Source organism: Bos indicus x Bos taurus, chromosome 8 (assembly GCF_003369695.1).
Source record: "Bos indicus x Bos taurus breed Angus x Brahman F1 hybrid chromosome 8, Bos_hybrid_MaternalHap_v2.0, whole genome shotgun sequence".
NCBI classification, from domain to species: domain Eukaryota; kingdom Metazoa; phylum Chordata; class Mammalia; order Artiodactyla; family Bovidae; genus Bos; species Bos indicus x Bos taurus.
In genome coordinates this window covers 94106383-94121078 of record NC_040083.1, presented here as the reverse complement: position 1 = coordinate 94121078, position 14696 = coordinate 94106383, and positions in this window count along the sequence as shown.

The following is a 14696-nucleotide window of genomic DNA, read 5'->3' as shown; positions in this document are numbered from 1 at the left end:
CAGGCATTCAGGTGAAGCCACTCTGGATACCCAAGTCCAGTTCTGCTGCAGCTCGGTTCCGCCAAATTTCCCTTTTTATAAGAAAGGGCTTATCCTACCCCAGTGTGATCTCACCTTAACTAATTATATCTGCAATGACCTTGTTTCCAAGTAAGGTCACATTCTGAGTTGGGGAGTTAGGACTTCACCATGTGAATAGTCAAGGATAACAATTCAACTCATAACACAAGTCTTTAAAACTAGTTTCTTGCAGGGTATAATAAGTATCTTCTGGTTGATTTCCTTTTTTAGGGGCAATGACTTTTAAAAATCATGACAGAGCCCCTGTTTAAAATGTATCATAGAATCTTATGCTAAAAAGCAATGATAAGTTATTGCTGCTTTTTTTTTCTTTCTCCCTCTTTCCTTCCCTCTCTTTTTTTTCATTTTTTTTTTTTCTCACACAGTGGTATTGCACTTACATCTGGGATGTGACTAGCAAATACTGAATCAGTAGAAAACAGGAAGAGCACAAAGGTAGGAAAGGAGAGGTTTTTAAAGTAGTAAAATATTAGTCATACATCATGTTTTAAACAAAAAATAACAATATAGAGCTTATTAAATTGTGAATAACTAGGTTTCCTACAACAGCTATTCTAGGCCAATTAGCAAAGTGAATCCATTTTTCTTTAAGTCTCGAAGGACACTAGCTGCTTACCTCATAGGCAAGGCAAACTGCTTGAAACATCTTTCTGTATCCTCTTTCTTATCCAAGATGAAGCACCCTGGAGAATGGTGTGGCCTTTAGCAGCCAAACTGGCCATAAGGAAGAATATTCAAAACCAGGATGTTAGTGAACTTAGTGAGTGCATGAGTCAACCCTGTTGAACTGTCACTGAACTCTTGGTGTTGAATTAAATTTGTCTTCACAAGATGCATTATTTACATCATTCCCTGGTGGCTCCGATGGTAAAGAATCACCTGCAATGCAGGAGGCCTGGGTTCGATCCCTGGGTTGGGAAGATCCCCTGGAGGAGGGCTTGGCAACCCACTCCAGTATTTTTGCCTGGAAAATCCCCATTGACAGAGGACCCTGGTGGGCTACAGTCCATGGGGTCGCAAAAAGTCAGACATGACTCAGTGACTAAGCACAGCACAGCATACCATATATGATTAGAAAAATGCTGTTTTCTTCATTTACATTTACAACAAACTTCTGAACAATTCTTTCTGTGTGAAGGCTCAATCTTCATACAGAGAACTCAGAGCTGGATAGGGCATGATCTTCTTTTTCAGGAGAATCACTCCACACAGTTGAGTCATTCAACAACCTAGATACATACTTGTGTATAACAGCAGCATGAAGAATACCTGAATATCTGCTGAGCCCTGTGCCAGAATCCCAGACAAGAGTCAGAAACTGCATGTGCAGGTTGTCGATGGTCATCCCCTGCCAGCTGGTTGGAAATTCTTGGCTCTTGCCATTGTCACTTTTCTCAAACCTCTTTGACTGTTCTGCCGGCCACGTTTATGGGTCAGGCAAGTGAGGGTAGGCAAGACATCCGGAGAACGTCTCCTGGATATACTCTGAGCACATTTGCTGAGTATGATTGTCATCATGATTAGAGTCCAATGAAGGATGACTCTTGAATATCCTCTACTAACCTTAATGCACTCATTGATTCTTCAATCCATCAGCATTCTCAAATAATGTTATTTAAACACTTAACTCTCTTTTCACTGGCTCAAATTTATTTTCAAAGCTCTCAACTTTGTTTTATTCAACAGCTTTTTAATATGTGAAACAATGTATTCCTGATTATAATTATATAATGTATTCATGCAATAGAGTCCTATTTTTGCAGAAAAAAAAAATCTTCCTCATTTGCATGCTAGATCAACAATATGTCTTCAGAGAACACTGAGTTTTTCAGCTGCTCTGCCAAGTGCATAAGTGTGAGTCCCTCTGACATATGAGAATACAACCAGAGAGCAGGGTGGAAAACTGCCAGGCAAAATGTATATTCCTAAAAATTGCAAAAGGAGCCCTTGTGGTAGGACCTAGACAAAAATGGAAGTCCACATGTTAATATAAGATGTGGTTCAAGTCTTCAAGGAGTCACACAGATGAAAGATGGCACCTCATTCGTTTTCATTCACACTGTGTTCCCAGCGCTAAGCACAACATAAATGCATGTTCACTGACTGTATAACAGGTTGAAAACAGTTAACTCAGTAGTCTTATTGGAAGCTCTATTAAAAACTGCTTAAAGGACCAACAATTTAGTTGACAAATGATTTTCAAGCAAGTCATAGGAAACTATAAACCCAGAAGTTATTATTGATTTTATTATTTTTAGGAATAAATAATTTCGAAATTGACAAACATAATTGCAGTATGGCCTATAATATCAAAGTAAAGAAAATTTGCACATTTATAAATCAATAAACCAGAACAATTACATGTCATGAAATAAGTATAAATTCTTTGCAACCCTCATTTCTTATAAATAGACCATGACACCTAACCTAGTGCTCCTGACTAGTGCATGGTATTTGCTTGACTAGCTAGCACTCAGTAACCATTTATTTATTTAAAATTGAAGGAGAGATGTCTAAAACTAATCTCAGTGAGTTTGGAGGAGGATGGATACAATGTATGCATATGGCTGAGTTCCCTCACTGTCCACCTGAAATTATCACAACATTGTTAATCAGCTGTATCCCAATATAAAGTAAAAAGTTAAAAAATGCAAAGTAGTTTCAAGTCAAAGCAACGTAAATTATTTTGTAATAAAAACTTTACACCATGATGACAAGCTTAAAGATCCCATTTTAAATTACTTGAGTCCCTACTATGTATCAGATATTCAGACTTATGCAACTTCCTTTTCTGGACTTTATTCATTATTTCACAATAATAGTTTTTCTTACCATGTGAATACAAATTAAATTGGATATCATACTCTATTAATAGACAAGTTTCCTTTATTAAGCTGTTATTAGAGACAAAAGTCTTCCTATTCTGAGAAAGATCAAATAATTTCTAGCTTTGAAAATTCTTTAATTCCATAAAAATTAATGCTAGGAATATTTCAGTTAGGGAATATGTAGTCAACTTGTTTAAGAGCATGGTAAAAGTCATTTCAAAGAGATTCAATTCATGGAGGACATTAATTATAGCAAGAGGTCTTTTGATATTGACATCATGTTTGTGCCAAGGTCATAGACTTTCATTATAATCTAAGTGTTTTGACATATGCTGACATGTTTAACTTTCTGAAACACATTTAAATATATCTGTAAATCATCTACGAAAAATGAAGAGAATACTACTGTTAACACCAAGTAACCTTGAGAAATGACCACTATGAAGACACATTACAGAGTCAAAATTGCTAGTCTTTCTGCAGTGCGAAATGGAAATGTTTTATGAGTCTAATTGGGACCAATGAGCACTGCTGCTGCCATTTCTAAAGGAGCTGTGGCAAGGTCACTTCAATGCTTGTAGGTAGATAAAATCATCCTATTTATCTAAGAGTTTAATTATCTGCAGACATAACCATACAGTTTAAAAATAACTGACTGTATTACATGCAGTGTCCTCACCTTACTAAAGTGACCAGGCTAAAACAAAGAAAAGTATCCCTGAGTCATCTGCAGTGTGCATATTCCTATAAACAAAAGAGAAGTCTTACCTACTAAAGTGAAGAAAAAAAGCGGTTTCGGCCAATACAGAACAACTCTCCAAAGACACAGTCTAACCAGGAGAAAAGTGATCAGGATTGGGAGACCAGGAGAGATTGCTTCTTTAAAAGACTCCTAAAGAGCGTCCAATTCCTTTGCTCTGATTCTTTGTTACTGAGCAATCTTCTGATGACATATTCATTTCCAAATAATTGAAATCTCTGTATCTAATACTAGGTAGAGTGCCCTGAATTTGTTGGAGGTATTTGTTCTTCCATGCTAAATTAACAAACCTGCCAGTATCTGCTTTACCACCTGTCTCTTGAGAATGTGGTTGTTATAAACCAGTCCCTAAGAAATCAGTTAACTCTTGGCACACTGACAAATTCAAATTGGGGGGATTAAAAAGGAAGAAGTTTTTGGAGATAATGGGTATAGTTATTACCTGGATAGGGGTGACAGTTTCATGGATGTATATATATGTCAAAACTCATGAAGTTGTATATTTTAAATATGCTCAGTGGGTCTTCCCTGCTGGTCCAGTAGCCAAGACTCCCTGCTCTCAATGCAGGGGGCCCAGGTCAATCCTTGGTCAGAGAACAAGATCCCACATGCTGTAACCAAGAGTTCGCATGCTGCAGCTAAGTTTGCATGCCAAAACTAGAAGATCTCTCATGCCAAAACTAAGACCCAGCTACTGCTACTGTTAAGTCACTTCAGTTGTGTCCAACTCTGTGCAACGCCATAGATGGCAGCCCACCAGGCTCCCCCATCCCTGGGATTCTCAAGGCAAGAACACCGGAGTGGGTTGCCATTTCCTTCTCAAGACCCAGCAAAACCAGATAAATATTAAAATGAACAAATATGTTCTTGCATAATAATTATACCTCAATAAAGCTTTAAGGAAAAAAAGAAAACAAAACAAAACAAAATCAAGCTGCATACTCTGGGCCCTGTAAGCTCAGCAGTCGCTGAGGCTCATTCTTTTCTCTTTCAAAGTCAACATGTTCTAATCATGACTTGTCTATAGTACAACTCTTTGACACAACAACAGCAGCAGTAAGATATTTGTGAGTGATTACCACGAGTTAGCCAATATGATGGGTACTTTATCATATATTTAGTTATCTCTTTGCCCTGTGAGACAATTTCCATTTTACAGGTGAAGTAATAGAGGCCCAAGGTAATAAAATAACTTAGTCACACAGTGGTACATTTATGGCTTGAACCTAGGCTTATTTGACTCCAAGATCTTTATGCCATTGCCTGCTGTCTCTCTAATTTATAAGTGCATTTTAATAGAGATCCTGTCCTTTACTAGTACAACAAGTTTCTGGTAAAGAAAACTCCTACATTGCAAACAATCTACATGTTAACAGTAGAATAGATCTCACCAGTTAAGACAGTGGTATATCTAATAATTGAACTGATTTAGAATTTTTTAATAGGCCTCTGTTTGACTAAAAGATTTTAAACTATTGATCTACTCTGCCATGGTTGGACTGAGTTGATTGCCTGTGGCTTAATCGCCCCAATGCCCTCCACACTGGCAGTCTTTTCACAAATTCCTTTAAACTTGAGTCCACTAGTTGGTGTTGTGAAGGGCTATCCAATTTACTCTTTAGGCTGTAAGTTCTAGTAAAAGAAATAGTTAAATAAATATAATTGTAATGAAATGTGTTGTTACAACTGTCTGAACCAATTGCTGTGGGAACCAGAGGTAAGACCAGTAAATTACTTAAGTTTATAGGAGAGCTTTCAGAGAAGGCAATGGCAACCCACTCCAGTACTCTTGGCTGGAAACTCCCATGGATGGAGGAGCCTGGTAGGCTGCGGTCCATGGGGTTGCTAAAAGTCAGACACGACTGAGCGGCTTCACTTACACTTTTCACTTTCATGCATTGAAGAAGGAAATGGCAACCCACTCCAGTGTTCTTGCCTGGAGAATCCCAGGGACCGGAGAGCCTGGTGGGCTGCCGTCTATGGGGTCCCACGGAGTCAGACACGACTGAAGCGCCTCAGCAGCAGCAGCAGCAGCAGCAGCAGCAGCAGCATAGGAGAGCTTTATTGGTGAGGAAGTACCAGTTGGGTCAAGTCTTCAAGGATAGGTGAGTGTTTACCAGGTGAAGAATTGAATAGGTGAGATTGCTTTGCAGGCAGTGAACCCAGGCTCTGCAAAGCATTATTATGGGGAAAAGTTCTATAAGACCATAGAATGATAAGGAATGCAATGTGGTAGCTTTGTTTGATTTTGTAATTATGAGCATATTGGCTAGTGGTTAAGACAGGTAGCATGGAAGGCCGAGCCAGAGTATGAGGGAGGATTTGACTGCTGCTTACAGGTTTTCTCTTGGTGAGGGACTACAGGTCTAAAGGAGGAGACACATGAGGCAGATGTCGTTCTCCATCATCAGGTAAGTTCTAATTTTTAAGTCTGATTATCTCAGCTTTCTGGACTTTGATTAGCCTCTGCTTCAGGTCATGTTCAGTGTAGGCAGTAAAGAATGGATGGATCTTTTCATTCACATTGAGTATTCTTTAGATAAGAGATTGTCAATGTGTGATTAAGAGACCATTGTTTCAGAAAAATCTGTTAAGTTTGCTGAAAAGGCAGATTCCTGGGTCCTGGTATTTTGATATTGTTGGTTTGAGTTAATACCAGGAATCTAAACTTTTAACATTCTGATTCTGTTGCATGTGTAAATGTGGGTACCCTTGTTTTATAGGATAAAATATGAAAAGATATAGTTACATTGATTAATTGCTGCTCTCATATAATTCAGATATTTTATTCACTTTAAGAGAAAAGAAGCTGCATGACAATATATTGATAACATAGAATTACAAGTTTAGCTTCAAGATCTAGAAAACTAAGTATACCACGGATTGGGAGTAATTCAATGTGTGTATTATTCTCATATACATTACAGCAGAGGCTACACTTAAAGGCTATTCAACCTGAATTTGCTCATGGAAATGTTTGTTTTGGCCTGTAAATTTCTTAAAGCTTAAATTAACTCCTCATTTAGACACAGCAATATTTTATATAAAATATCACATTCACACAATGCATTAATAAACAGGTGGAACTGGTTAGTTCCATACAGACTCCGCTAAGTCTATTCTGCCTGGGGCTCTTGCCGGGCCCATAGGACTTGCCTTGTCTCCCTGCAATGAGGCTGTTCTGCACCTAGTCAATGCATGCCTTCTAGTTCCATCCTTGCCCTTTCTCCAGTTCTCCTCATGCTCAACAATTGCCAAATTGGGAGGTGGTTGGTCAGAGACCTTCACACTTCTATGTCTTGCAAATGTTCTCTTTAGGTCTAAAATATCCTTATAAAGTTTATATTTTTGGTCATCTTTTAAGAGTCACTGCAAGTATCATACCAGTTTTGCAGTCTTCCCTGACTCCTCCTAGGTTAGGTTAGGAATTCCACCTCTGCTCTCTAAAAACTTTGCAAAACTCTCTTGCATCTCTTAGTATGTTGTACAATAATTATTGGGTTGAACATCTCCAGAAGTAGACCATCAATTTATTCAGCATTTGACATTTAAAATAAAATTTCACCTAGGCTTGATATAGAAAAGATACTTTCAGACCTACAAGCAACCAGAAGATCTAAAATAATCCAAGTGACCCAACTGCTTATCTTAGTAACAGACATTGTGGCATTATTTTACAGGAATGCATAACAATTTTGATGTTATCAGAAATGTTTGGGCAGAGTTCTTCAAGTAGGTACTGTGTATTCTTTCTTATTTCATTACTGTTATTACACTTATGAAATAAAACTGAATATATCACAGGAAACCTAAAAGCCTACTTACTAAAACTCGTCCTATTAGATACACTATAGCTACATCTTAGCTGAATGCAATTTATGATAATTCCTTTAAAAAAAAATCCTATTCTGCTTCTAACTGTAAACTTATCTAATATTGAAGTCACATTTAACAGAATTTTGTTTATTCTCTTTTTGATAGAATAACCTATTGTCCCCTTCATAATAATTCTGGTTTCAACTATTTTCTATCACTTTTGACATTCTATTTCCTCCAAATATCAAAGGAAGTTATTTTTCCTTTTCTTGAACGTACTTATTAATTTCCCCCTCTCTTTTTTCTGGTCAAATGCCATCAGGTTTTAATTAATTCCCTCTATAATATTTGCATGCTATGACTTTCTTTAATTTATTCTGTCTACACTCTTGCCTTATTTAATTCAAGGAAACATTTGGGGAAAGGATATAGTTTGCATAAAAAATGCTTCACAAATAAATTATTCTGCTTCCAACTGCCAAATGGGTAAACAAAAACTTGCACAGCCATTTCTGTAAAGTTAATCTGCAAACAATGAGAACATTTCTGATTAATGTGGGTTAAAGCTACACTGAAAGTCATTAATACACTTCAGTTGCACTTGCCCACTTCAAATTTCAAAAAGTGATACCGAGTTTAAGTGTTTGAAATTACGCTTTCAGGACCAGTTTTAAAAAGAATGCGTAAATCTGCCCTTGTTTGACTAATAGTCCTCTCTCCAGATGGAACTGTGCATTTGAGTTTTTAGAGCAATACGAGCTTGGAGGTCCAGTGATGGTGCCATGATGCTTCACAAATCAAATTTCCGTCCTGTGTGAATTGCTGCCAGTGTGATAGTACTTAATTTCTTGAAAAATAACTTCAATTCCATTAAAATGAACTGGTTGAACTAATATAAAGCATATTTTGGGAAGCTGTTAGGAGACAGAGAAACCTAAGGAGATGGAGAGACAGAGTTGGAGGAAAAAGTACTGGTATAAAGTAACACAGAGAAGGGAAAGTGTGGGGTTAGAGGTCTCTGAGAGAGAGACAGAGAGAGAGGGCACAGCACAGGCTACCAGGCTATAATGACTTTTTTCACTTTTCTTACTCTCTATTATCTCTACATAGTCATCAAACTTCATGACTTGATATTTTATAAACACTCGTGTAATTGCTTATTATCTCTTTCATGCAGTAGAGTGCAGAGACAGTTTTATTTTCAAATATATACCAAGTTCTGGCAAATCATAGATTCTCAATAAATATTTGCTCAATAAAGTAAGAAAGGCTGAGAAGTTAATATATTTCCAAGTTTTGGAAGTATATGAGCCAAGAAGATCTGAGCAACCCAAGCAGGAAAGGAATTGTGGTGGCAACTTAAAGGTAAGTACAAGGAAAAATGAGACAGTAGGAAGACTACAGGCGGAACAGTGGAAAATTCTGGTGTTTTCTTACAAAATTAATATAACATTCAAAGTTCCTTAAAGGATAAAATAATCTGTTTGCAGTAGATTAAAGTAGATATAGATGTAATTGATGTTATTATGTGTATATATGAGTTTTATGGTGAAAAAGTAAAGAAGTAGAGGAAGTAGGAGAGGCATATTTTGGGTGTTTAAGCAGGTATAGTTATTGTCATCATGTTTCTGAACAAATGGGAGACTCTTCTTTTGCTTGTCATCAATTTAGTGTTTTTCTCTTCTACCAAAATAAATTTAAAACATCTCCATTCAAGGTTGAAAGGCAGTATGCTGCCGAGTGGCCTCCTTTAAGTCCTGTGAGGCAAAGGACAGGGGTGAATTCCACATCAGTTTAGATAGTGAGGGGTAAGAAGTAGGTTTTATTTGGTAAAAAGAAACAATGCAAGACAAGACCGGTGACACAAATGCACGTGTCTGCCAGTCTCACACTATTGCACAGCACTCCAGAAGCAAGGCTTCCACTGATGAAACTGAGGATCTCCCTTTTAAGGGCAAAAATGAGAAGGTGGCTTTACCAAGGAGGGAATAAATTGACCGGTTCGATTGTGGACATTACTTATTTATAGGAATATAAATTCCATCTGGAATGCTCATGGGCTTCCCAGGTGGCGCTTGTGGAAAAGAACCTAACCTACCAATACAGGATAGGTAAGAGACGCAAGTTCAATCCCTGGGACAGAAAGATCCCCTGGAGGAGAGCATGGCAGGTCACCCTGCTGCTATTCTTGCCTGGAGAATCCCATGGACAGAGGAGCCTGGCAGGTTATGGTCCAGAGGGTCACAAAAAGCTGGACACAACTGGAGTGACTGCAAATGCATGCACACGTGGGATGCTCATGCCCACTGTCTGAAGACCCTGGAATCTATGCAACACTGCAATTCTCAGGTGAAGGAGGCCTGACACCTGGGAAGCTGAGCCTGAATAAGCTCCTTTCACTGGGAGCCTACATCAGTTCCTCAGCCTGTTTATTGCCTGGGAAACCCAGGCAGAGAAGCGCAAGTCATTAGTAGTCCTTTCTTTGTGCCCTTGGACGAATTAACTTCTCAAGGTCTCAGCTTTTTTATCTTAAAATAAGAATTGTGTGTATCTCATGGAATTCCTTGGAAATTTTATTTTAAATGAACTACTAGATGTATTTTTTTTCTCAAAAATGTACTATAGAATCATTTATTAGTGACCACTGAAAACCATGAAATTGCATTTTCCTAATCTTCATGACTTTTTGAAATTTACACACAAACGGTAGCTCCATCCCAGGTATGAGATAATACTGGGATTTAAGTGCAGAGTGCTTAAATCTAGAAAGCTAGAATTCTGCCTGAACTTAAACATTATTTAACATTTGTTTTAATATTGTTACATGGACCTTAATATTAGATAACAAATGCCCAGTGGTCAACACTTTGAGACCTTATTATTTACACTGTTACAGCAAAATAATTCTGGAAGGAAAAACAAAAGGGTGATATGATTGTTTCAGTTCAGTTCAGTTCAGTCGCTCAGTCTTGTCTGACTCTTTGCGACCCCATGAATTGCAGCAGGCCAGGCCTCCCTGTGATTGTTTGAGTGAGTGAGTGAAGTCGCTCAGTTGTGTCTGACTCTTTGCAACTCCATGGTCTGCAGCCTCCCAGGCTCTCTGTCCATGGGATTTTCCAAATTCCTGAGTTTTCTGGTACATATTAAGAGCATATTTCTTTCTTTTTTTTTTTTTTTTTAATAAAACTGGCATGGAGAATCTCAATGTCTATGTTCTTACTGCTCAGAAATAAGCAAGACAGTCTATATAGTTGGAGAGGCTGAGGACATTCTACACCAGTCTGTAAGGAAGGAGGTCTTAGTGTGGTGGGCTGTGGAACCTACAGGATGCCTTCTTGGCACCAGGCACCATGATTTACCTTTTACACACATGACTGCACTGCACTGCATTTTCTCAACAGTTCCTGTTTCTTCCTTTAGTGGTTCATCTAAGGAAAAATAGATTACTGAAGAATGCCGATAGCAATCTGATGAGGAAAAGTACCTACATTTCTTTATTGAAGGAATGGATGATTCAAAAAACTTTCTGTAGACTTAAGGTCTTAAGTTTCAGAGCTAAGCCCAAAAATATTCTTTTAAAATAACAAAATTAGTTAAAGCATAACAGGCAAAAGTCTAAATAGAAAGGTACTTTAAATAAGAAAAATGCCAAAGATAGTGGCGGCAATCAGACTGTAGTAGAAGACAGGGTCAGGTCTACAAGGAGGGCCCTAGGCCAAGTTATCCCAGAACAAGGAGGGGTCGGGAATTAGAAGCTGGAGAGACACAGATCAAGATTCGAGCCCCATGTTGCTATTCTCCCACTATGTGACTTTAGGCAAGTCATTTAGGTTCTGAGCTTTTGTTTTCTATTTATAAAATTAGAATAATCAAACGCTTCTGTCGTGCAGAACAGATTAATTTAGTTTATACAAATTGCACCTAACACAGTGCTAGGTGCATGAACATTCAGTAAGTAGGCTTATCAATATTAAAAATTTTATTGCCTGGGCAACTTTTAAAGGGTTTCTGGTGCATAGGTTTGGAGTGAATCTAAAGTGCCTAAGATTTCTCAGTCTCTAGTTGAGAAACCACTATCTTGGAGTGCTGTGCCTGTGTTCATATCTTAAGGGAGTAACATTAAGGGAATGACATTTATTTTTTTCATTTATAACACAGGCACTCATCAGAAGAGAGACACTCTAAAAAAAGAGAGGAGATGCGCTTTTTTTTTTTTCTTATGAAATCCTAAATCTTTTTTATTTTTATTTATTTTTTTAAAATATAAATTTATTTATTTTAATTGGAGGTTAATTACTTTACAAATTCTGTTTCTAACAAGCGCCATGTTTCCCATCTCTTATAAAGTAACACATGGACTTCAAGCTGAAGTCCTTGTTAAAGAAAATGTGATATGAACTATGACGGTGGTAGTTTAATTGCCAAGTCGTGTCCAACTCTCAAAACCCCATGGACTATAGCCTGCCAGGCTCCTCTGTCCATGGGATTCGCCAGGCAAGAGTACTGGAGTGGGTTGCCATTTTCTTCTTCAGGGATCTTCCCGACCCAAGAATCATACTCCAATCTCCTGCACTGCAGGCAGATTCTTTACTGACTGAGCTATAAGGGACTGTAATGAACTATAGGCTTTAATAAATCATATGTACTATTTTAAATAATTGGTACTGATTCTTGACATTTGTATATCAATGGGTACACAGTGCATGAGTTTATAGTAAAACACAGATCCTATCTGAATGTCCTTTGACAATAAGAAGAGTTAACTCTTCATTTCTTACTGTCTTTTCTCCTGTGTAAAGGAAAGGCTCTTTCCACTTTTGAGTGGAATGTGAAAGCTACTTTTCTACAAAATAGGTGTATAAGTACTCTGAAGTACTATAATAAGAGGGATGGTGAAATTCTAATCATTCACTGTTACAAAATAAGAGACATGGGTTTGATCCCTGGGTTGGGAAGATCCCCTGGAGGAGGGCATGGAAACTACTCCTATATTCTTGCCTGGAGAATCCCAGGGACAGAGAAGCATGGTGGGCTACAGTCCATAGGATCGCAAAGAATTGGGCATGACTGAAGTGACTTAGCACACACACATGCATGCTACAAAAATTAAAATATAAAAAACTTACTGGAATTTCTTTTAATCATCTTGTAAGTCTAAAAGTATAGCCAAAGTAGAACATTGCTATTGTTAGTTACTAAGTCATGTCTGAGTCTTTGCAACCCCACTGACTGCAGCATGACTTCATTTCTGAAAAGTTCTTTCCCATAGGGCATTATGCTGTTATACATCATTCCAAGAACTCCTTTATATCACTTTGTGTGAGTTGTATAAATTAATGAAGATCTTGCTTTGGGGGAAAACATGCTATTTAAGATACTGTATGTTAGAGCTCCAAAATTTGTAAGTTCCCTTCCATTTGGGCACTTGAAACACTCAGGTTATGCTAGAATGCCATATGCAATTGCATCTGCAGATGAGTAGCAGAGTCCCAGAGGGTTGTCTGAAAGATTCTTTGATCCATGGCTGATGTCACTGGAGGGATGTTTCAGTCTAAAACCTGAAATGTCTTCAAAGACCCAGGATCTGCAGTTTAATTAAAATGGAAGGATGGAGGTGTGTTAAGGGGAAATTTTTTTAAAGAGCATCAAGACAAGAATTTACAGACTTCAAAGACAAAGAAAGTAGACAAGATAGTAGTCCCGGAGGATGGAATAAAATATGCTAGTAAAAATGGAGCAACATTTTGTTTCTTTTTAAGGTCTCTTGAAAATTACAAAACAGAAAATATTCAAAACACCCTCCATAGCTTTGGTTCTCAGATTTCTAGGTTCATCAGGATCTTTTGTCAAAATAAAGTTGCCCAAGCCAGACACTGAGTTTAATGATAAAGATTTTCAGTAGGAGAAGCTAGGTGATGTAATTCAATCAAGGTCTAAGAATAGCTACTCCATAGTTTTTGTTACCTAATATACCAGGCAATAAAGACAGAGATCTGGCTTTTAAGGGGCCTCCCCAGTGCTTAGCGGTAAAGAACCCTCCTGCAATGCAGGAACTGCAGGAGATGTGGGTTCAGTCCCTGGGTCAGGAAGATGCCCTGGTGGAGAACATGGCAGCCCACTCCAGTCTTCTTGCCTGGAGAATCCCCATGGACAGAGGAGCCTGGTGGGCTACAGTGCACAGGCTTTCAGAGAGTCAAATACTACTGAAGCAACTTAGCATGCACACACTAGTGCTAAGAGAGTAAAGCACCACTCTTTTTTTTTGCTGCGATATAGTTGCTATCCATGGAGTTCTCCAGGCAAGAATACTGGAGTGGTTAGCCATTACCTTCTCCAGGGGATATTCCCATCCCAGGGATTAAACCTGTGTCTCCTGCATTGCAGGTAGATTCTTTACCATCTGAGCGACTAGGGAAGCCCTCATAGTTGATGCACAATATTATATAATATTTAGGCTTATAGCATAGCAATTCACAATTTTTAATGGTTATATTGCATTTATAGTTGTTATAAAATGTTGACTATATTCCTTATGTTATACCATATATCACTGTAGCTTATTTATTTTATACATAATATTTTTTACCAATTAATCCCTTACCACTATCTTGACCCTCCTCCCTTCCTTCTCTACATTGGTAACCATTACTTTAGTCTCTAGATTTGTGAGTCTATATCTTTTTCTGTTATATTCAGTAGCTTGTTTTATTTTTTAGATTCCACATACACATGATCTCATACAGTATTTATCTTTTTATTTATGATTTATTTAATTTAGTATTATACCCTCTAAATCCATCCATGTTGTTGCAAATGGCAAAATTTCATTCATTTTTTTGGCTGAATAGTCTTTCATTGTATAGACATATGGTACCTTCTTAATCCATTCAGTTGTTGATGGATACTTAGGTTGCTTCTATGCATGCTAAGTTGCTTCAGTCATGTCCAACTCTTTGTGACCCCCTGGACTGAAGTCCACCAAAGCCCCTCTGTCCATGGGATTTTCCAAGCAAGAATACTGGAATGGGTTGCCACCTCCTTCTCCAGGGGATCTTCCCAACCCAGGGATTGAACCCAAATGTCTTACATCTCTTGCATTGGCAGGAGGGTTCCCTAAAATCAGTGCTGCCTGGGTGCACAGAATCAAAACCAGTCAGGGGCCTGAATTTATCTGGGTTTGCTGTCTACACCATTAATGCCCAGTTATTCTC